At 39.9% G+C, this 22,303-nt stretch overlaps 1 protein-coding gene across 1 annotated transcript in view; it reads right to left on the bottom strand.

The window, feature by feature from the left end:
• Positions 1-978: 978 nt before the first annotated feature.
• LOC141573434 (uncharacterized) overlaps positions 979-22,303 on the bottom strand; it is a 147,830-nt gene continuing 126,505 nt past the window's right edge. Inside the window, exons 30-31 of the mRNA XM_074341570.1 lie at positions 14,442-14,537; positions 979-3,039 (exon numbers count right to left, since the gene is read on the bottom strand). The gene's annotated coding sequence lies outside the window, so the exon portion shown is untranslated. The remainder of the gene's footprint in view (positions 3,040-14,441; positions 14,538-22,303) is intronic.

Below are 22,303 nucleotides of genomic sequence, written 5' to 3'. Positions count from 1 at the left end.
ATAATTTTACTGTCATTAGCTGAATGGCAAGTATTAATACGTATTAATTGAAATCCTTAGAACTGAATAAACTTACCCCACACAAAATCCTTAATATCCTAGTAATTTCTCTTAAAAATCTTTTCCCACAAAGACAGGAAAAAAGGGAAAGGCAGATCCGTGCAGTTTTTCCACGTTGTAAAAAGACCAAAGGCCGACACATATGAAAAGATTTTAAAAAAGATAAAAAGGCTGAAATCAATGTCCGGAAAACCTAGCTAACAATCCTAAATGGCCCAACATAACTAACCTCAGCACTGCCGCATCAAGAATGGGACAAATAGCACCTAGTGGATTTTTTTTTAATAAATAAGTAATGATCCAGTTCCTACCACAGGCAATTATGATAAGACTGAGTATAAGTTCTAACACCAAATAACGTACAAATCATAATTATTACTTGATTCAAACTGCTTCTTCTATAAAATTTGAATCTTTTTATTCTTAAGACAGATTTGTGGCCTATGACCTAGTGATAAAATTTTCAACTGGCTTGTATTAAAAAAGTTCACCATAGTGAAAGTTTATTACATCAACTCTTCCTTTTTGGGAAACCCATGTGCCTTGTCACTCTCTTTCATAAGATTTCCTGTGGAAAATTCAATCCTTCATTCAGGAAAAGGCTGAGCAATATATCTCATGGAAAACCTTCATAAACTGCAACACAAGAAAATGAAAATGACATTGAGTAGCCCGTGAAGCCGGCAGAAACACACAGCGAACGGCTGTGTTCCCGCCTCGAATTTCTGTAACCAGCAGGGAAATTGTGCATTTCAAGAAATAGACATAAACTCTTTTCAGGACCTGAGCACACAATTTCCCTTTCAGGGTTTAGTGGGCTTCCATTTAATTCTATGAGAAATGTTTAAAACAACAGAACAACTGCTGAGATAGGGTTTAAAGTAACTTTTTTGTCTTAGTGAAAATAAAGCCAACTGATAGTTATCATTTTTACTTTATTTGATCTCACTCTCTTACTTTACCTCCCCAACCTCCTCCACAAAATGATGGTGAACATCCCCTCCTGGGTCAGAAGGCTAAGTAGAAAGTACCAATCACATGGAGGTGTGCTTTGTTGTTTTATTTTTCAAAACAAACAAGTTTCATTCATGTGATTTAATAATTAAGATCAGAAACAAAGTCTACTCAATAAATGGTAGACAACACAAGTCATCATAGCTGCTTATCAGGTTTGGCCCCACGTTACACACTTTTACATGGACATGTGCAATGTGCTGTCTTAGGAAACGGTGAGTGGGGTCAGGGCCTCTGCTCTCACAGGGCACACAGCCTGGTGGGGGAGGCGGTGTTCAATCATTGCCTTTTTTTTTAATGTAAGTACAAATTATGGGAAATGCTATTTAAAAAGAACAAAATGAGTCAATGAAAGTGAAAAATACCAGGAGAGTATTTAGGCTGAAGGAAGACAGGGAATCTCTTTGAAGAGTTGACACTCCACTGAGAACCAAAGGACAACTCCAGTACTGCAGGTGAAGGGCAGGGACACACTGATAAAGGGCTGATATCCAGAATATACCAAAATTTCTTTAAACTCAACAAGAAGGATGAATAACCCGATTAAAGTATGAGCAAAATGCCTGAACACAGACCTCATCAAAGAAGAAATCTAGATGCCAAAGAAGTCTATGGAAAGATGCTCCACAGCATCTGTCATCAAGGGGATGCAGACTGAAACAGCGAGGTACCACTGCACACCTGTCAGAACTGCCAAAACGCAGAACACTGACAGCACCGAATGCTGGTGAGGATGTGGAGCATAAGGAATTCTCATGCATAGTTGTTGGGAATGTAAAATGGCCCAAATACTTAGGAAGACCGTCTGGCAATTTTTTACAAAACTAGATATTCTCCTACCATATGATCTGGCAACTGTGCTCCTTGGTGTTTACTCGACGAAATGGAAACTTGTGTCCACACACAAATCTGCATACAGATGTTGATAGCAGCTTTATTCATAATCACCAGAACTCAGAAACAACTATGCTGTTCTTCAGTAGGTGAATGGATAAATAAACTGTGGTCCAGCCAGAGAATGGACCATTATTTGGTGCTAAAATGAAATGAGTTATCAAGGCATGGAAATACATGGAAGAACCTTAAATGCATATTACCAAGGGAAAGAAGCCAATCTGGGAAGGTTCTGCAACTCTCTGATTCCAACTGTATGGTGTTCTGGGAAAGGGAAAACCACAGAGACTAAAAGATCAGTTGCTGTCAGAGGCTAGAGGGGAAGGAGCAATGAATAAGGTGCAGCACGGAGCATTTCTAGGGTCACTAAGACAGACTACTCTGTATGATGCTGTGACGGTGGATACATGTCATTGTACATCTGTCCATACCCATAGAGTGCACACCACCAAGTGTAAATCGTAGTGTCAAGTATGGGCTCTGGGTGATGATGACGTGTCAGTACAGGTTCACCCATTGTCGCAAATGCACGCTCTGGTGCAGGCGTCAATAGTGAGGAGGCTGTGGGGACAAACTGCTGTTCATACACCCAATCCAGCCCCAGCCACCGCTGTTAATCTAGCTCTGTGGTTGTTTGGACTGTCCGGCTGCTCTGGCGTCTGAACGGCAGAGCTGAGCAGCTGCACCAGAGATCAGGAGGTTTGCAGACCCTGAAATATTTACTCCCAAGCTCTTGACAGAAAAAAGTATGCTGAGCCCTGTTCAAAACGAATCACAATTCACCCTGATGAGACAGGGCAGCAGGGCCCAAACTAGGCATGGTTAATGGGACTAAAGCGATGTTTTAGTTCCAACACCTTTCCTGAAGTCCTGTAGATAAAGCGACAGACTGTAGCCAGTAAGCGTCTGCAGAAGGAGACGGTAGCAGCTCTTCCCGCCAGGCTCCATGATGCCGGGGGCCGCGCGCTGCACGGATGCCACCCGCTTTAAGAAGGCGGACTTGCAGTGGCAGCCGATCAACTCATAGAGCTCGGAGAGGATGCTGCACTGCTGAATTCTCTCCTCGGGACGCTGAAGCACAGGGAGAAAAGCAACAAGCATCTGAACGAAACATGTAAGTGAAAAAAGACCCGTAAAAATTTTCCCTTAAAACAAAGACCCAATGACACAGGAAGGAAGAGGAAGGCTGACTTCGTGCACTGATGGAACCGGATGCAGAAATGCAGGGAAACAGCGCTGTTCAGACGGGCCCCATCTTTCCGCGTTCCGCCTGTCCTTTTACTAGAAAGGCCCGTATTCCCTGAAATAGAGGAATCTGCTACCTAAACATGGGACACAGAGAAGGGAAAGAGGAAAAGGAAAGGAAATGAAAGGAACAAAATTTCATCTAGGCCCTAGTATTTGGGCGGGACTTTCACCAAACACACAACCTCTCCAAGCACAGAGCACACAGTGAGAGGCTGACAGTGTGACTGCAACTTCTGCTCCTTAAACACCAGCTACCTGCCAGCAAACGCTGCACCCCTTACTGAATCATTACAATCATTTCAGAAACTATTACTACCCCGGCTCACAGGCAAGGAAATCTGAAACTCGGGGAGGAATTATTATCATCCTGGACAAAGTCCCACAGCCCAGAAGTGTCAGAGCATCCGGCAGACCATGGACTAAAATGCTCCTCATCACCACGGGCCCTGAGCCTCAGGCTGAGGCCACGTCAGGTCTGCACGGACCCAGAGCGAGTCTGTGTGACTGGGAATGCTCCGACTCGAAGTGCCAGGCCAAGACCCTCAGGAACATATATAATGAAACCAAATCCCCAAACTCATTTCCAACCCACTGCCCTGTCCGGGAGGACTGCTCGGCACATCTTGCTTATCACCTGTGCACAGGCTGATCAAGGGGCCCAGACAGTGATGTGACATCCCAGTGGAAGTGGCTCGGGGACCACTTCATCACAGGACAGTCTCTCCTGGCTTCCAACATTAACTCTCCATTCCATTTCCAATGGAAAGTAAGTTTAGACTTGTTTTCCTCTCCAGAATCAAAGAGAGTGGTAACATCAGCAGGAAACTCAAGACTGAGGAAGAGTCTCCTGGCCATTTGGATGGATAGGCCGGGGAGGGAACAGAGACAGGGATCAGAAAGACCCGTGTTCCAGTCGAAAGTCTGCACGTCACTCGCTTTTACAGTTTCCTTTTTATTACAGGTGATAAAATCTAATTATGATTGTTGGGAAAACTAAATGAAATAACGTATGCCACTAGCATAGGTGTAAAATCCTCCATGAGAGTCCCAGAAATGGACGTGACAATGGTTAGATACTGTCTGCCAAGTCTTGGGTGCTAAGCTCACGTCAGCCAGCCAGAGATGTGCCAGAGAATGCCTCATCATCCAGCAGCCTTCTCCAACATTGAAACTCACAACGTCCGAAGAACATGCAGTGGTGGATGCTTTGGGGGCACTCTGGAGATAGCACTCCAGTGATGACTTTAAAAGCTGAGGAGAATTTAGGGGACCATACAGTTCAAATACAGAAAACTCATTCCATGTCTACAAATATTCATCTCTAGCCATGATGATTCAGAGAGGAAATACATATTCAAACGTACATCATTTTCCCACATAAGTGCATCAAAACAATTTGGAAAGAATGTCACTTTCTTCTCTAGATCACACAGCGGGGATTACAAGGTTTGTACTGACAGCACTACTTGTAAATCATCTGCAAACGTAACTAGGTCCACTATCAGTCATCATCATTCGAAGGGAAGGATGGAAAAGAACAAAGCCAAGCTAATATGCTCCACACTTTTGTTTGGTTACGATGTCACAGAGGAGACGGACAGCTCAACAAGGAACCACTCTGCCGTGATCACGGAGCTGGGGAGCGGGATGGGCGGCAAGATATATGACGCAGCCGCAGCTGCGACCGCGCTTTTAGGCAGGTACTCAAATGCGCCTCGACAAGGTGTCAAACGCTTGTGCGCCCGTCCTCATCACCTGACATGTATTAACGAGAAATGGAAGCCTATAAACGGCCAATACCCTTGGTTGGTACACCGTCCAAAGAGCAAAGTCACAGTTTGACAACTGGCCAGCCGGTTCCCTGGGATTCATTCTTGGAGAACCATAAAAACCACTCCTCTGTCCTCAAGAAGTGCTGCCTACTTGTCCTATATTTGGCTCAGGGATGGAGAACATTCACGTGGACTTTAATGTCTGCACAGATTTGACTGTCTTTCTCCAGGTTCACTTGTCCATTCTGAAGAGGCTTGAGTTAAGTCCAAATTCCATAAGATCAATTCCCTCCAGTGACAACTCAACGAGTCTGCAATTACAAACCAACTGAACAGGACTGTCCTTAGCTAAAAATGTCACCCACCCTTCACTGTTTTCTTAATCTCCTCTCCTGGCTAATTGCAATAGACTAACACAACACTCCACCAAGTTCCCCAACTATGTCAAATAGAAAGTAAGGTCCATAAAAGAGGAAACAACTCCATAGTCACTTCTGAATTCCTAACATATGTTAATGTCAATAAATAGAACTATGATTATGGCTTCTTTCCTTTAAAACCTTTCTGGTTATTTAAATGAGACCATGGAAGGGAGGAGTTTGGGTCCAGTATCTTGATCCAGAAGACTCTGGAGACATTTTTCAGAATGGCTGCCCACTGATTCATTCAAAACACAACTTCTCTTTCCGGGAGGAGCTGTGATTTTCTGCCAGGAGTTTGTTGTCACTCTCATGCCAGAACAGATTTAAACTAAATACATACATTGGATATGTTATTTTTCCACGCTTCCAAAAAAATTGACTTTCCTTACTTCCTTGCCTTGAGGAATGTTTTTTTACTTTTCATTCTAATTCACCGTTTTATAAAGCTGGATTCTCAGGATGTGCTTGGCCTTACATAAGAACAGCCATCCAACTCCCTGTGTGAGAGGCCTGGGGCTCATCTCCTGCCCTCCTGTCAAGGCAACTGAAACTCAGTTCAGGAGCCAACTGGCCCCCCAGGGCTTCTAAGGCTCGCGTATCTCCCAGAATCCATGCTTTCTGGTTTGACTTGGCTTCTGAGGATTTCCCCTCACTTTCTTGACAATTAGCTATGCAGCTTGAAAGATGAGGAATGAAGGTCTTATTTCTTAATCAGCATTTTAAGGAACTTATGTAATGAAGGTTTTCAAGACTTTCTAGAACCCTCCATTGCCAAGGCAGAAAACACAATAGATATTTTCTAAATTTAGCTATCATGTTCATTTTTCCTTTGCTTTTGTTTTCTTAACTGCTAACAGACATTTTTTAATTAAAAAATAAAATAAGGCCCCAAATAGGATAGAACATTGAAGAGGAAACAAAATTAAAGGGCAAAGACAGAAAAATGATAAGTACTCTACAAAGTTAATAGAAAACATACACTATGGATCAGATCAGCAATTCTCAGTAACAACTAATTGAAACCTGACTATGAGGTAAAATGTCTCTCCTGTCAGGAGACGAACAACAGAAAATAGAATTAAATCAACAAACTAAAATTCTAAGTCTGTCGAAGTAGAGAAGTCTACCAGCTAAATGTGTTTTCTTCTGGAAAAGAGGGAGACTCATAAGATCTTTTCTGTGGAGCCTGAGCCCAGGTGAAGACGGTGAAGTGAGCTCTTTAAGTACCCAATTAGCAAAGTGAATGATGAATAAAGAGACGTGAGCTTTGATGACAGAGATGATACTACTATTCACTTGTACTGTAAGTATGTCTTCACGTTCAATGATCAATACCTCGGCGACCTCAGGGATTGAGATTATAGGAAAATGCACAGCCCAGGCCCAGACCTCTTCTGTGATTGTGGCACTGCACTTAGATGTTTCAAGGGCACCTCCAACTCCACCTGCAAAGAGCTGACTTCATGGTGCTCCTCCCATAGGCGTCCTGCCCAGGGCCCATGGTCGGGGGGCAAGGTCTCTCTGCCTCTGCCAGCTCAGGCCCATCACTCACAGATGTGACTGGACCCCTCCTTCAGGGCCCAATTTCCTCAGTCAACGAGTCCCACCACCCACACCTCACCTACAACGTTCTCACTGGCACTCCCTCAGCACTGACTCTGTGCTAGGGACCACACTGCACACTATGAACACGTTATCTCACTGGATCTCCACAGCAGTCCTGGGAAGTCGGTATATCACTGCTTCAATTAATAAGATAAATTGTTTCACTTCCTTGAGTGTGTCATCCAAATTGACACGGCTACTGAGCCACAAACATGGGACTGAAAATCACTTGAAAATTGAACACTGCTACACCTCAAAAACACCCTACTCTGACTTATCACATCAGCCCCTGCCGAGCCTTCTAAATGTTTCTAAGCATTCTACAAGACAAAGTTGATATACGAGAGCACCCTACTCCCCTACTTAAAATCTGTCAATGACGGCCCACTTCCCTTAGGAGAAAGCCCCACCGGGCCTGAGCAAAGCCCAATGGCCCGGCATCTGCGTCCCCTGCGCGGCCACGCCACCTCACCCACCACTCAGCATTACACGTGCCGTGTCCAGGACAGGGATGCTGACTCCTTTCAACACGGGGATCGTCTCAATCGAACAATGATCACCCTCTTCAGTGGTCACCCTATTCATTGCTGACTCTCAGAAAAATATTTTCTCAGGGTGAATCAATATCTTTTTCCTTACAACTTCCCATCATTGATAATGAGCTCCCCCCAAAAGAGAGAAGACCTAATCCTCAGTCTCCTTATCTGCAATGTGTGAATCACAAGGAAATGAGAGGTTTTAAGCGAAATAATATTCATATGAAGCTGAGGGACAATTCCCAACATACAGTAAGCACTCAATATGTGCTTACTTAATATTAATAACATAGATTCCATTCCAGCAACCTTAAATCAATGTTTTATGTCTTTGTCCAAAAGACTACTGACAAACTATTGGACGAAACCCTTTGAGCAGATCCGCCCAAGCTTACTGGGATAGGTAAGCCTTGACTCCAGTTACAGCTGCAGCCAACCAGCACTACGGGGCGGGGGCAGTTTGCTCAAACTCTTACATGTTGTTAGAGCATTTAGTTGTAGTTATTGAATAAAGACAGGTATTATATAGTCAAAGCTCCTGAAACATAAGTCTTCAAAGATTGATTCAAATTAGGTTTCAAGTACAACACTCTCACTAGAAATTATTTGAAAATTATAGTCTTAGCTCCTCTGCACATCAAAAGGGCATGATCTTAATGTATCTGACTATACCAAAAGTGTTGTTTAAAGGAATTTAAGATGAAGCCATCCTAAATAACTCTCAGTATCATCTTCACAAAGCCCCACCCAAGGGTCTCATTTCTCACTTCCACATAGGTGTTCAGGTAGCTTAACCTGGGTCTTGGTTTCTTATGACACGGGGGTGGGAAGAATTGTGGATAGATTTATGTAGCAAATATAAATCTAGGCTATTTGCTGTGTAGGAATCCTTGAAATAAATTAATTGATATATAGTCCCACCCTTAGGAAGCTCAGACTTTCAAATTACAACAGCATTAAAAATGAAATGAGAGATACATTTAACAAAATTTTACAAGATTTGCACATTGAACATTTTGAAGTATCACCAAAAAAAAAAATTAAAAGATCTACATATATGGAAGGCATCCCATGTTCATGGAATGGTAGACAATATTGTTAAAAATGTTAAGACTCCCTAAAGTGGTCTACAAATTTAATGGAGTCCCTATCAAAATTCCAGCTGACTTCTTTGCAAAAATTGAAAAACTGATGCCAAAATTCATATGGAAGTGCAAGGGGCCCAGGACAGCCAAAACAATCTTGAAAAAGAAGAGCAAAGTTGGAGGACTCACTGAAAGGTTACTCAAATCTATAGTACTCAAGTCATTATGGTACTGGCATAAGTTTGGATGCAAAAATCTATGAGACACAATAAAAAATCCAGGGGGGAAACTTACATTTACAGTCATTTTTCCAGAAATGTGCCAACAATACTCCATTGAAAGAATAGTCTATTCAACAAATGGTGCAAAGACACCTGGGTATCTGAAGGCAAATGAATGATTCTGGAATCTGGACCCCCGTATTTTATATAACAAATAAAATATTAATTCAAAATGGATCACAGACAGAAACGTAAAAACTAAATATATAAATTTTCTAAAAGAAGACATAGTTTAAATCTTTGTGGTCCTAGGATAGGCTATGGCTTCCTAGATACAATACCAAGAGCACAAGTGAAAAAAAAGAAAGATAAAATGGACTTCATCAAAATTAAATCCATTTGTTACAAAGGACATCATCAAGAAAGTGAAATGAAAGGGGAAGGGGGTAGCTCAAGTGATACAGTGCGTCCTTAGCAAGAAAAATAAAATGAATAAATCTAATTACCTCCCCTAGAAAGAAATTGTTTTAATGTTTAAAAAAAGTAAAGTGAAACGACAATCTGCTGAATAGGAGAAAAATTTTGCAAAGCATATATCTAATAAGAGTTTAGTATCCAGGATATAAAACAAATGCTTACAACTGACCAATACAAAGAAAATCGACCCAATTTTTAAATATGCCAAGTATTTAAATAACTACACAATTGGCCAATAATCATATGAAAAGATGCTCAGCATCACTTGCGAAATCAAAATCAAAATGATATCTGATTTTACACTCACTAGGATGGTTATAATCAAAACATGGACAATAACAAGTGTCGGTCAGGAGGCAGAGAAATGGGAACCCTCAATATGCAGCCTTTGGAAAGGAGCAATGGTGCAGCTTCTTTGGAAAAGCCTGGTGTTTCCTCAAAAGGTTAGAAAAATATGGCTCAGCAATTCCACTCCTACATATAGAGTCATCCCTCAGTATCCTCGGGGGGTTCGTTTCAGGAACCCCCCACCCTGGATACCATAATCCAAGGATGTTCGAGTCCCTTTACAACCAGCCATCTGGATCCATGAAGTGGAAACTACAGATATGGCGGGCCAACTGTACAGCCAACAGAATGAAAATATATTCTCACAAAAACTTGCACATCAATATTCATGGCAGTATCATTCAGAGTATCCAAAGGTTACAAACAATATCCATCCATCAATGAACGGATAAACAAAATTACCAAGAATAGTCCCACAAATTTTTGGTCATTGAATCTTTGACAAAGGAGGTGAGAACATACAATGGAGTAAAGACAGCCTCTTCAGCAAATGGTGTAGGGAAAACTGGACAGCTGCATGTAAATGAATGAAGTTAGACTACTCCCTCACAGCATACAAAAAAATGAATTCAAAATGGCTTAAAGACTTAAACACGTAGTCAAGACACTATAAACCTCTTAGAAGCAAACATAGGCAAAACATCTGACATACATCTCAACAATGTTTTCCTAGAGCAGTCTACTCAAGCAATAGAAATACAAGCAAAAATATACAAGTGGGATCTAATTAAACTTGCAAGCTTTAGCAAAGAAAAGTAAACAATAAGCAAAACAAAAAGACAATCTATGGAATGGGAGAAAATAGTTGCAATAAATGAGACTGACAAGGACTTAATTCCCAGAATATGTAAACAGCTTTTACACTTCATAAGAAAGAAAAACAAACAATTCAATCCAAAAATGGTCAGAAGTCCTAAAGAAACATTTCTCCAATGAAGACATACAAATGACCAATAGGCACATGAAAAAATGCTCAATATCATTATCAGAGAAATGCAAATCAAAACTGCAATCAAGTATCAACTCTCACCAGTCAGAATAGCCATCATTCAGAAGTTCAGACAGTAAATCCTGGAGAGGCTGCGGGGAATTGGGAACCCTCCTACACTGTGGTGGGAATGCAGTTTGGTGGAGCCATTGTGGAAAACAGTATAGAGGTTCCTCAAAAGACTAAAAATTGACCTCTCATATGACCCAGCAATCCCACTCCTGGGCGTATATCCAGAAGGATCCGTAATTCAAAAAGACACCTACACCTCAATATTCAGAGCAGCACTATTTACAATAGCAAGACATGGAAACAACGTAAATGTCCACTGACAGATGACTGGATAAAGAGGTTGTAGTGTATTTGTACAATAGACTACTATTCACCCATAAAAAAATATAATAAAATAATGCCATTTGCAGCAACATGAATGGACCTGGAGAATGTCATTCTAAGTGAAGTAAGCCCGAAAGAGAAAGAAAAATACCATATGAGATCGCTCACATGTGGAATCTAAAACAAACAAACAAACAAAAAAAAAACAAAAAATAAAGCAAAGAAACAAAAAGATAAACTTATTTACAGAACAGAAACAGACACAGAGACATAGAAACCAAACTATGGTTACCAGAGAGGAGAGGGTGTGGGAAGGAATATATTGGGAGTTCAAGATTTGCAGATACAGAGTATGTATAGAATAAAAAGCAAGTTTATACTGTATAGAACAGGAGAATATATTTAATATCTTATAGTAACTTATGTTTAAAAAGAATATGAAAATGAATACAGGTATGTTCTTCTTTAACTGAAGTGTTGTGCTGTACACAAGAAACTGACACATTATAAACTGACTAGACTTCAATGAGAATGTTTTTAATTAGACCAAAAATGAAAAAAAAGAAAAAGGATATTATCAAACTAAAAGAATAAAGTACTGATTCAGGCTACAACATGGATGAACCTTCAAACTTTATACTAAAGTAAGCCGGACACAAAAGGCCAAATAGTGCCCTTTAAGGTGAACTGTATCTGAGTGTTTATTGTACTATTCCTGTAAATTTTCCGGAGGTTTGAAGTGTATCAATATCAAAAAAAATTTTATTCATTAAAATCATAAAACGCTTCCTCACAGGAGGGCTTTAATTATTAAATGCAAAAATGCATGTAAAGCTCTTGAAACAACACTTTGCAAGTCCACACACAGTCACTGCTTTCACTGCCACTCAGAGGTTGGTACCAGCGCTGATGAGAGCTACCTACACTCGCTCTCCTGCATACAGGAGTGAGGGCCTGAGCTCTGACAGGCAGGGTGAGCGTGAACCTTGGTCAGACACAGCCACATCCCAGACTCTGCGTTACCCAAATTTCTTATACAAACTGCAACATATAATGTAAACACGCTCAGGGATGTATCTTACAACGCAGGGAATACAGCCAATGTTTTACAGTAACTATAAATGGAGCATCTATTGTACACCTGAAACATATCATATTTTAAATCAGCTATATCTTTGTAAAAAATTAAAAATTAATTTAAAAATGTTATCACTTTAATATTCAATTCAGTTTTTAAGTAATTACTAAACAGCTTAGAATGTATAAAAGCATTTAAGTGTGCTGTTTGTTTACATATTTATTTACTTTTAGCCTCCTGCTAAAAGAGAAATTAAACAATTTTTTTAAACACAGCTTAACAACCATAACAACAAAAAGGCAAAACTGAGAGTGAAGAGAAAATGGAGATTCAATAATTAAATGAAACCAGTTGGAGGTAAAGTCATAAAAATGGATTCCATGAAGTCAGGGCAAGTGTTAAAGGCCGACTAGAAATTCAGGTGTAAGATTCTTGACATATAAAGCAAAAAGAAAAAGATGATGGGGAGTGCGGTACAGCGTGTGCTTAGCGTGCACAGGGTCCTGGGTTCGAACACCAGGGCCTCCACTAACAGATAAATACACCTAATTACCTACCCCCCCAAAGAGCCCCAAAGAAAAGAAAAAGAGAAATTTCTTTCCCAAAGAATCCTGATATTAAATTTGGATTAAATACTTAAAAAAAAAAAAAAAAGAAAAACAGAAAAGATGAGTGACACTGTGAAGGAAAAGCCCAGCTGGGCTAACAAGCTAAGTCACAAATCTCAGTGTGATAAGTGTCCGTTTACTGATCTAAGTTTTGCTGGGCTAACTCGTAAATCCGATGTCAACAATTGTCAGTAATGTGATCTGTTCCAAATTGATAAGCTTCAGTGTACTGATTCCTTGCTTTTTGTTGTTTGAGCCTTATTGGCTAATAGCCCCATACTTGTAATTAAACCTATAAAATCTCACGTGCAGGTCTTGGAGGTGCTCAGAGCTTCGGAGCAGAAGCCCCTCTTAGCCCGCCGGGGTAATAAATCTCAGTGCTCCAACCCTCTGTGTGGTGCTTGTTTCTTGGCTGGGCTATTGTGTCCATAACAACACAAGCGACAATGCCCGTGAGATAGTTCTGCAGTGGCGGATGGCAGGTCCCAATGTCTCACGTGGGAAAATCTGAAACATCCTTCTCACCACTCAGAGTCATCATAAACCCACACCTCACCTCCCGCTGTTAAATGCAGGAGCACAGGCAGGGCCCGGCCTTTGTTGTCTCTGTGTCATCACAGTGAGATAGGATGGAAGGGGGCAGAGCACATCCATTCAAGGAAGGCCACAACATTTAACATAATAATGGTGAAGGATTCAACCCCCAATAGGCCTTGAGGCACAGGATGAAGAGATTTAACTTCCAGCAGATCTTGAGCTTCATTATGCACCCACTGTAATAGTAACATGGTGAATAACATGCCCCAGGCACCATGGCAGTCCCAAGGCTAGCCACATAATGTCAAAGGGTGGGAAATGGTCAACTATCTGGAAATCCCAGCCCCTTGCCCTAAGGCTGATCCTTCTACTTATTAGCATATGAAACCACCAAGCCCAAGAAAAAAGAGCAACACCACACCACCTCGGGGTCACCACTCTCTCTCTCTTCAGAGAAGGCCCACACTATGTGGAGTGTGTACCTACTTTTAATCTGAGCATCAAACCCCCACAACTCGTGACGTTTCTCTTGCGTTTCAATGTATCTCTCTGAATAAATATACCTTTACTCAACACTGGCTTGCTCTGGAATTCTTTACTGCATGAAGCCAAGGAACAAAATCTGGTGGGGCACGTCCCAGGGGCTCATCAAAAGCCTGAGACATAGCCCTTCTCATGCATCAGGTTTTTTTTTTCTTGTATCAACAGGACTGGGTTGTGAAGGGAGCTCTGTGGCCCCAGCTAAGAGACACAAGCAGCCCCCAGGGCTCGAATTGGCGGGCAGCCTCTTCCCCAGCAGGGGCCCTGGGGTCTGCCCAGTTCTCTGTGTTTCCCTGTTGTGCTGACTCCCCAGCCAGACAGCGTTCTCCCTAGGCCTGTCCCCACAAAACCCTTCTCTCCAAAATACAAGCACATCATGTCACAGTCCTCTTGTTCAACCAGGAAATGTTCAGCCCACTGTTTCCCTCCCCAGTAAGGTACCTAACTGTCCTCCCTCCCATCCCACCACTTCTTTTTTGTGACAAATCTGCACTCCCCACCCACCATCCTGAACGCAGGTGCCTTGCTGGCTGGGACCGAGATGTTTCAGTCTCACACATCCTGCGTCCATTCACTTTCCCCTTGTTACCTTAAAAAAGCCTTTCCTGAGTCACCCATGAATCTGATACTGAACATCACAAAGTGCTGAGTTTGCAGTCACTGTGTGCATACCTCCCAGGTTTTGACTAGGTTTCCTTCACAAGATCTTCATTAAGGAGCTGCATCAAGAAGTTTAAAGAGTCTTTTCTTACATCTGAGCGGAGGAGCCTGCAAAAAATTTAAGTGGCTTTTAAGAGAGGGTTAACCAGGGACAGAGGTGTCGCAGGTCCTATTCAACAGTGTCATGAGGCAAAATGTTCTTCAAAGGCTCAGAGTGGCTTCTGAACTTGGAGTCAGCAAGGAGGAGGTGACAGGCAGTGAGTAGGGTGGGTGACACTGGGTGCGCTTCCCCAGCTGGGGAAGAATTGGATTTTGTTCTAGTTTTCCAAACAATTTCTTACTACCTTTTTCACCTATTGTCACATACCATTTCCTACGAATTAAGAATATCAATGTCAGTCATTTGGGCCACTTGGGAGAAGCAACACGATGCCATTCACAGGGCTGGGACATGACAGCCACACCAGTCTAGGTTGATAGACCAGTGGGGGTATTTCCAAGGTGATCACGGGCATGCAGCAAACTCCCCAGCTTCAATGACCTCATCTCAAAGGTGGGGCCAATAAAACTACCAAGAAAAGTGCGTGATATTATTGCCGACAACTGTTTACTAGGTAATTGCTCGTGACAGCTGCAGCTTAATGGGGAATGAGTATGATTAACAAGGCCCTGTCTACCTGGCCACACGCTCCCTGCCTTCCTGCCTTGGTGCAGCAGCAGAGTTTGTTTAGCCGATATGAACGCCCCCAGAGCAGCACTGATGGGAAAGCTCGCAGCTCTGCACGGCGAGGTGTGTTCCTTTCCTTCTCAGAGCTGATCACAGTTTGCTGTCATCTGTTTTTATGTTTAACCCTTTTATAACTGCCTCCCCCCGGAGTTTTTGCTCAAGCAGCGCAGGGCCAGTGTATCTTGCGGCCTGCCAGATATTCTGGGCTGGGAAACAGCTGACCCCACATCTGGCTCTGGTGCTGAACGGAGAGGGCAGAATGCCCTGGGGCACATGCTGAACCGAGGTCACTTGACCCAAAATTATGATCTGACTTTGGGCAAATTACAGTCTTCTTTACCCCGAGATTCCTCATCTGTTCCATGAAAATAAATGCCCATGGCACACAGAGATACAAGGATTAAAGGAAATCACCAAATTCATAACCTAGCCAAGGGGCTACCAGTGCGTCCTCAACAGACAAATGCTGCCTTTACGGCTCTGACACACGCGAAGCGGGGCGGCCGCACATAGTGAACACTGCTAAGTGAAAGTGTGTTAAGTGCTTCATGTGTGCTACAATACTCTTCAGAACTTACAACAATCCCAGGAAGAAACGAATAATATTATGACCATTTCACAGATTCACCAACAGGTTAAGAGAGGTTACATTCTAGTCCAAGGCCCTATGGTGAGGAATTGGCGATTTAAACCGGAATCTGGGCCCAGGCTTTGTCTCCAACTCTCTCCCAGCCACCTGATCCCTTGCCTATGAATTCCACCTGTCCAATACCTAAGTGTGCAGTCGGCCAGCTCTTAAATGCAATGTGTGCCACCGTTTGTCAATGTTGGTTAATTACCATAAACTCTTCTCAGAAACCACTACAGAAAAGAAAGGTGGACTTAAGGAATTCTGCATTGCGTTCTCCTGTAATGTGCAGAAACCCTTCTCTACAATACCAAATCCAAATGTATGCTTCCTCCATGTTTATGTTTGCACACGGCTTATTAAAGTAGAAAGTACCTGCAGTACTTCCATCTCGGCTGCTTTCCAAGGTTGCAGATTATCCATAATCAGTCCATGAACGAAAATACTACAATTTGAATGAAAATACTGCAACCATGTCAGTAAACAAAGAATGCTGAGACCAAGTCATTAGCGGCTGCTGCCACCCCCCAGCGAGGAAAGGCCTGCAGCCCAGCCGCTGCAGCAACTCACAATGGTGCCCTCTGAGCAGACTCAGAATAAGAAAGGACAAGATACTGGCCCTAGATAGCTAGATGCTTGTCCAAAGAATGAATTCAGTGAGTCCAAAATATTTTCTTCCTCCCATATATAGAAAAGCACTAAATTATTGAACTTGAGATACCTGGCTTTCTTTAGATAACAAGCAATCTTTTATTGTTCCAACAACCTTGTCTTTGTTGTAAAGCTCCTATATATCCTAGCTCCTCCCAAACCTCTTCGGAGCAGTCCCTCAGAGAGATCTGAGAGGCTGTCATCCCGGCTCGAGTCCTCCCGCAAATAAAACATAACTCTTAAATTTTAGGTTGCACATGTATTTCAGTCAACTGTTTTGGACACCATGAAGGGACCCAGAGCAGATTTTCTCCACCTGAACTCTCCGAGTAACTGGGGCCTTTATACCAGCAGTGGCCCTTTGTGACCATCCGCCTCCTCGGGGAGTCCAGATGAATTTGGGTGAGTCTCTCCTGGTTCTCGGATCTCATACATTGGTTGATAATCCTGAGTTTTATTTGGCGGTGTTTCCAGGTACCTGGCCCTCCAGTTGAAGGAGACTGGGGGGAAATACCCACCCAGTGGAGACATACTGGGTGGGACCTCGTTGAAAGGTAACAGGAAATACCCACATTGAAGAGACTTCCGAAGTGGGCTGGTGGAAACCTATTAGGAAAATACTCACCCAGTTGAGACGTCCTGAGTGGGTCCAAGTTGAAAACACTGGGTTCAGGACTGAGTGGTTAGGTAAGAGGCTGGTCTAATGTTTTCCTCAATTTGGTTACATCCATTGAATTTTTCAGAATAAAAGTAAAACTCTTATGAGGAACCTTTCAACTCCAAAAATGGGACCATCCTCCTGGCTGGTAACAGCTTTCTCGGGTGACAGAGAATCTTGCAGGAGTGGTAGAGACAAAGACTTCATGCCATAGAGTTGTCCCTGCGGGAAATCTTACTAGCAAATTTATTCTAAGAACCCGACCTTACAATGGGGAATAGAACTTTCAAAAAAAATAAAAAACAGAAAAGAAAAGAAAAAGAAATGACAGATTGCCAGCCTCCAATTAATACCCCAGCCAGGTTTATGTACATACAAAACTTACAACATTAATTGGGAATTAGAAAAGAAAATCTCAATATGAAAGTAAATAAACAGGCCTGATAGAAACATTTTTTGGAATTCTGAACTTATAAAAACAAAATCCACTTTAGGGGGAACTTGGATTTCTCTTCCTGTGTCCTTGAAATGTAAACGTTTTATCTTACTCTGGGTCTTTTAAGTGTGTGTATGTATGTATATGTATGTTTACTTTCTTTTTAAAGGAAACCTTGGACTCTGCCATACAAAAGGTACAAGTATTGTGTACATATGGTGGCCACGTAAATAATTTGGATTCTAAGCAATTCTTTGTACCAATTTTCAGATATTTTGCCATCTTAAACTTTGTTGCATCAGCCTGGACCACAACGCCTTTAGCTTTTGGAGAGTAAAGCTTTGAATTTTATTTAGGCAACACCCCCACTCTCATGTGGAAATCCTCTTCATCTTATTCATTTAAAATCACTATATATATATATAAATTGATGGCCATATGATGGATCCTTTAATTTGGAAAAACTTTTAAATTGGTGAAAGTTGAAAGAGATCACATTATAAACATCTGTTTAATTGGTACCTATTAAAATCAAGTTTAAAGATAGAAAAATATATCTAATGGTTAACCTAAGAACTTAGTTAAAAAAAAAAAAACTGGTTTGAAAAGCTACATTTGTGTTTTTCCTTTCCAATAAATGGTTCTAGAGATGTTAATAAAAACTTAGAATAATTATTGGTAATTAGTTTGAATAACTGGAGAAAGGATTGTAAAAATGTGGAAAAAAATGATAAGGGCTTATCCAAAATGGATAAATATTTTTATATGGTTATTTTAATGAGATAAATAAAATGGACATTTTTGGAATAGATACAAGGTTTTGATACTACACTAGTAAAGTTAAAAAAAAGGGCCAAAGAGATCACCTACTGTCCCCCAACATTAAAGTTCAAACAAGTCGATTTTATTTGCCACAGTTTAAAATATATGTATATATAGACTGATATACTTGATTAATGATTGGGACAACAGACCAATTAATCAAATTAAAAATTGAGTAGGACCTAAGCACTTTGGCTGAAACTTGGGCATCCTAGAGACTTTTCTATAAAATTAGATACAATGAACAACAACAACAAAAAAGTTTCTGGCAATCCTTCTAGAAATAAAAATTATTGATTAACCTAATAAATATAAAAATTAAAGGTATAAGATTTAAAATATTTGAGATAAAAGTTTATAAAATTGGTATATTTATATGGTCTTTATATAAACCTTTTGCTTAATTATGTTGTGGGATAGATCTGTTTCAATGGAAAAACGCTTCCCCTTCTTGGTATTATAAGGCTGGGCACATATCTGTCCCTCAGAAAATATTAATTGAACAAAGTAAAGGAAACCAATAGAGTTACATGAGCCATCCAATATAACGTAGAACTAAAAACTAATATACAGTGGCTAATAAAAAAAAATATAATAAGAGGTTTACCCTGGGTTTAACTTATAACTCAAGGAAAAGAGACCTCACTAAATACCTTATGCAAGCTTTGGAAGACATGATAAAGTAAACCTTAAAGTTTTAAAACATTGAATTCTTTGTTTACAGCTCTCCTGATTGATAAAAAAATGCCAATTAAGGAGATACAATTGGGTCTGGGTGACAGAGCAGTTCTCTGGGGAACTGGAAGCTTGTGTCTTTGTCTTGCAGACCAGAAATGTAAATACAGAAACAGTGACCTAGGACTGAGCCTAATTAGCTCAATGTGATAAAACTTAGGGCCAAGAAATTTTTGGCATTTTAGAACTCAGAACTCTGACGGGTCCTTCAGACTTTGTCAAGAAATCTTAAATATCTGTTTCATAAATAGTAAGCTTTAGTGATTTGAGCAAGCAAATTCAGCTTAATAGAACTATTATTATACCTAACTTATAAGTAACTTTTAAAGTGAAGCTATGAGATCTCTAGCTTTTGTCTGTTTATAAACCTGCGTACACATTACAGATGTGAGATATTTATACAGCTAAAAAATAAATCAAAGTCAAAGAGCTCTGCTTAATTGACGTAAAAAATAAGAGCTTATAAATTAAGTATTTTTAAAATAAAAACTGAACAAATTGACTTTCAGCATCACGTGAACTGGAAAAATTCAATATTAAGATAATATTTGATTTTGTTTAGTTTAAGTATGTTCTAATTAATATAGACATCTTTAAAGTCATCAATATTAAGTATAATACCTTTACTGTACCTAGGTTTAATGAAAGTCAAATAAGATTCTGTTATATCTGGTGCAGATTTGTCAAGAAAAAAATAACAGTAATGTGGTGTGGTAAAATTTTAAGTAAATTAAATGCAAATGAGATGAGAGCTTTGGGTAAATTTTTAAAATATATTTTTAAAATGTATGCTTCACATAATCTCTAAATGTTTGGTATCTTTAAATTCTAGAGTTGTGCTAAATTAAGTTAAATGATAGGATTTTATTTAATAGCTATGCCATTTTCAGATAAAATAAGATTGAAATATGAATTACTTAACATTTAACTTACTCTTACAGAGAAACTAAAGGTGTTTAGATATATTAATAAATGGTTGGTGCCACCCTGAAATAGACTCTATTTTTAAGGGAATGATCTCAGTATCCTAGGAAAGTAAGATAAATGTGTAAAGGAAGATATAAGAATGGAATTATATTTTGTTAATGAAAAATAGTGACTTTGTCCTGAAGCTGGTTATTTCTGAATGGAAGAGAAAATAAGGGACACACTAATATGAGAATAGAAAGCTGTGGAAGGCTTGTGGAAGAGGTACCCTGAGGAAAGAGTTTCGTACGTTGTCGGAAATGGCTAAATTTAGAATCAACTTGGGCAAAGTAAATGAATCTTAGAAGTAAGTTGGTACAAGATTAGATTTGGTTTTCTCGCTGTTAAGAGGAAACATTTTTCTTGAAATGTTAATCCACCTTCAGCAACAGATTGTAAACCTTCTTATACCACTTAACTGATCTGTTCTGCCTTTACCTTTGACGTATTTTCTTGTTAATGAATAAGTACTGCTTTACAGTGACCTATATGTTTATCTGACCAAGTGTTCTGAAATCTTTTAAAAAGATCCCCAGATATCAATTTCTAATTAAAGTTCTTTTAATCTCCAGTTAAGTTTGGGGAGTTACAGATGGCCCCTGAAACATCCCAAAGAGAGATTTTAAAACAGTAAGTTTCATTTGGCATGTTAAATAACATGATATTGTCAAATGAATAATAAATCTTCTAAGGTTATATTGTATGAGAAAATATTATTAATATAGATATTCTAGAAATTATATGGTCTCCCTAAAATTCTGGTATATCTGAAATGTTACCAGTGATAATTCTGGGTATAGTGACCAGGTTTCTTTATCGATTATACTGTAATGGTGTTTAAGCATGCTTTTAAATCTTTGTCTTTTATAGACTTTTAATTGTTTTCATCTAATGATTTTGAAAATGCTTTCTCTTCAAGGAGATTTACTGATTTCTAATAAATTTCAAACGATAGCACTGAACTAAACTGGGTAAGAAATTTTAAATATCTAATGAAAACTCTGATTAAAAGAATTAGTTATGTGGGACTAAGTAAACTGATGAATATGGTTATAATTTTTGATGTTGTTTGAACTACTACTGGCTTTTAACCTGTTTCCCAGACATAAACTCTTCCTTTTAAGCTAGTTATAAATCACAGAAATTTGATAAATTATACCTATGTAAGCAGACTTGAAACAGTTATCTTTTCTCTCTATCTGATCCTTCAAGAGACTAAAAACTCTTAGGTCCCCAATGACTCAATCAGACAAATGAGGAAGATCATCTCCTAACAGATATAAGAATCTAAAGGTATTTTAAGAATTTTAAAGAGAAAAGAATTTACCTAAATCTGTAAGGCAGAAATCAATGACAAGCCATTGACGTGGCTTTCCAGGCCTTAGCAAATCTTATTAACATTCTACCCTGAGACTCCTTATTAAAAGTTCCAACACAGCCAATTTAAAAAAGCCTATATGATCAAATAATCAGACTTGACTTGTAAAGAAATTAATCTTGATTTGGCTTTATTTGAGAAAAATGAGGGTAATTTTAGAGAGAAAAAATATTATATTTTACTGGATATTAAGTTCTAGTTTTGTTAATTGAGGTCTATATTTACTAAGACACTTCCCAGATCATTCCTTGCTTTTATGTCATATTGCTGTACAGTTTAATTTAATTATGAAAAGGATACTCTAGGTTTGTTCCTGAAGCTCAGTAATCTATTCTTGTGTAAATTTCCAATGCTCCATGACCTAAGCCAGGGGATTATACATACTGGAACATGCATGACTTAAAGAACTGTCTCCAACCTGAATGGAAAGACCTTTTATCAAGTACTCTTAACTAGACCATACACACAAAAGCTGAAGGAAACGGAATTTCGGATTCATTTCCTATCAGAAACAGCCCCTTCAGTGCACTGACCTATAGAGCACTGCTCACCTGAAAACAATGCCAAAATGGTGAAAAAGCTACCAGGCCAGGATGAGAAGAAGACGACATCTGAGCTCGACAGCTGACCCAAGACAACGGACCAGGCTTGTATACCAATTACTTTGACAATTTCTCCTACCTTTGATTATGAACTACTCCAATTGTTAAGTTTATGGTAAATTACCTATGTCTAGTATTCTGTGTTACCTTGGTGGGTTTCCCTACTCCAAGGCTCTAACTAGATAGCCCTCAGAAACGTTATTCTAAAAATAATTTATAGTTCTGTTTAGGCCACTGTTGATCTTACAACGTGGGAGAACTCACCTGGCCA

The sequence above is a fragment of the Camelus bactrianus genome, chromosome 15, assembly GCF_048773025.1.
Source record: "Camelus bactrianus isolate YW-2024 breed Bactrian camel chromosome 15, ASM4877302v1, whole genome shotgun sequence".
NCBI classification, from domain to species: domain Eukaryota; kingdom Metazoa; phylum Chordata; class Mammalia; order Artiodactyla; family Camelidae; genus Camelus; species Camelus bactrianus.
This window is presented reverse-complemented; position numbering and strand designations above follow the sequence as displayed.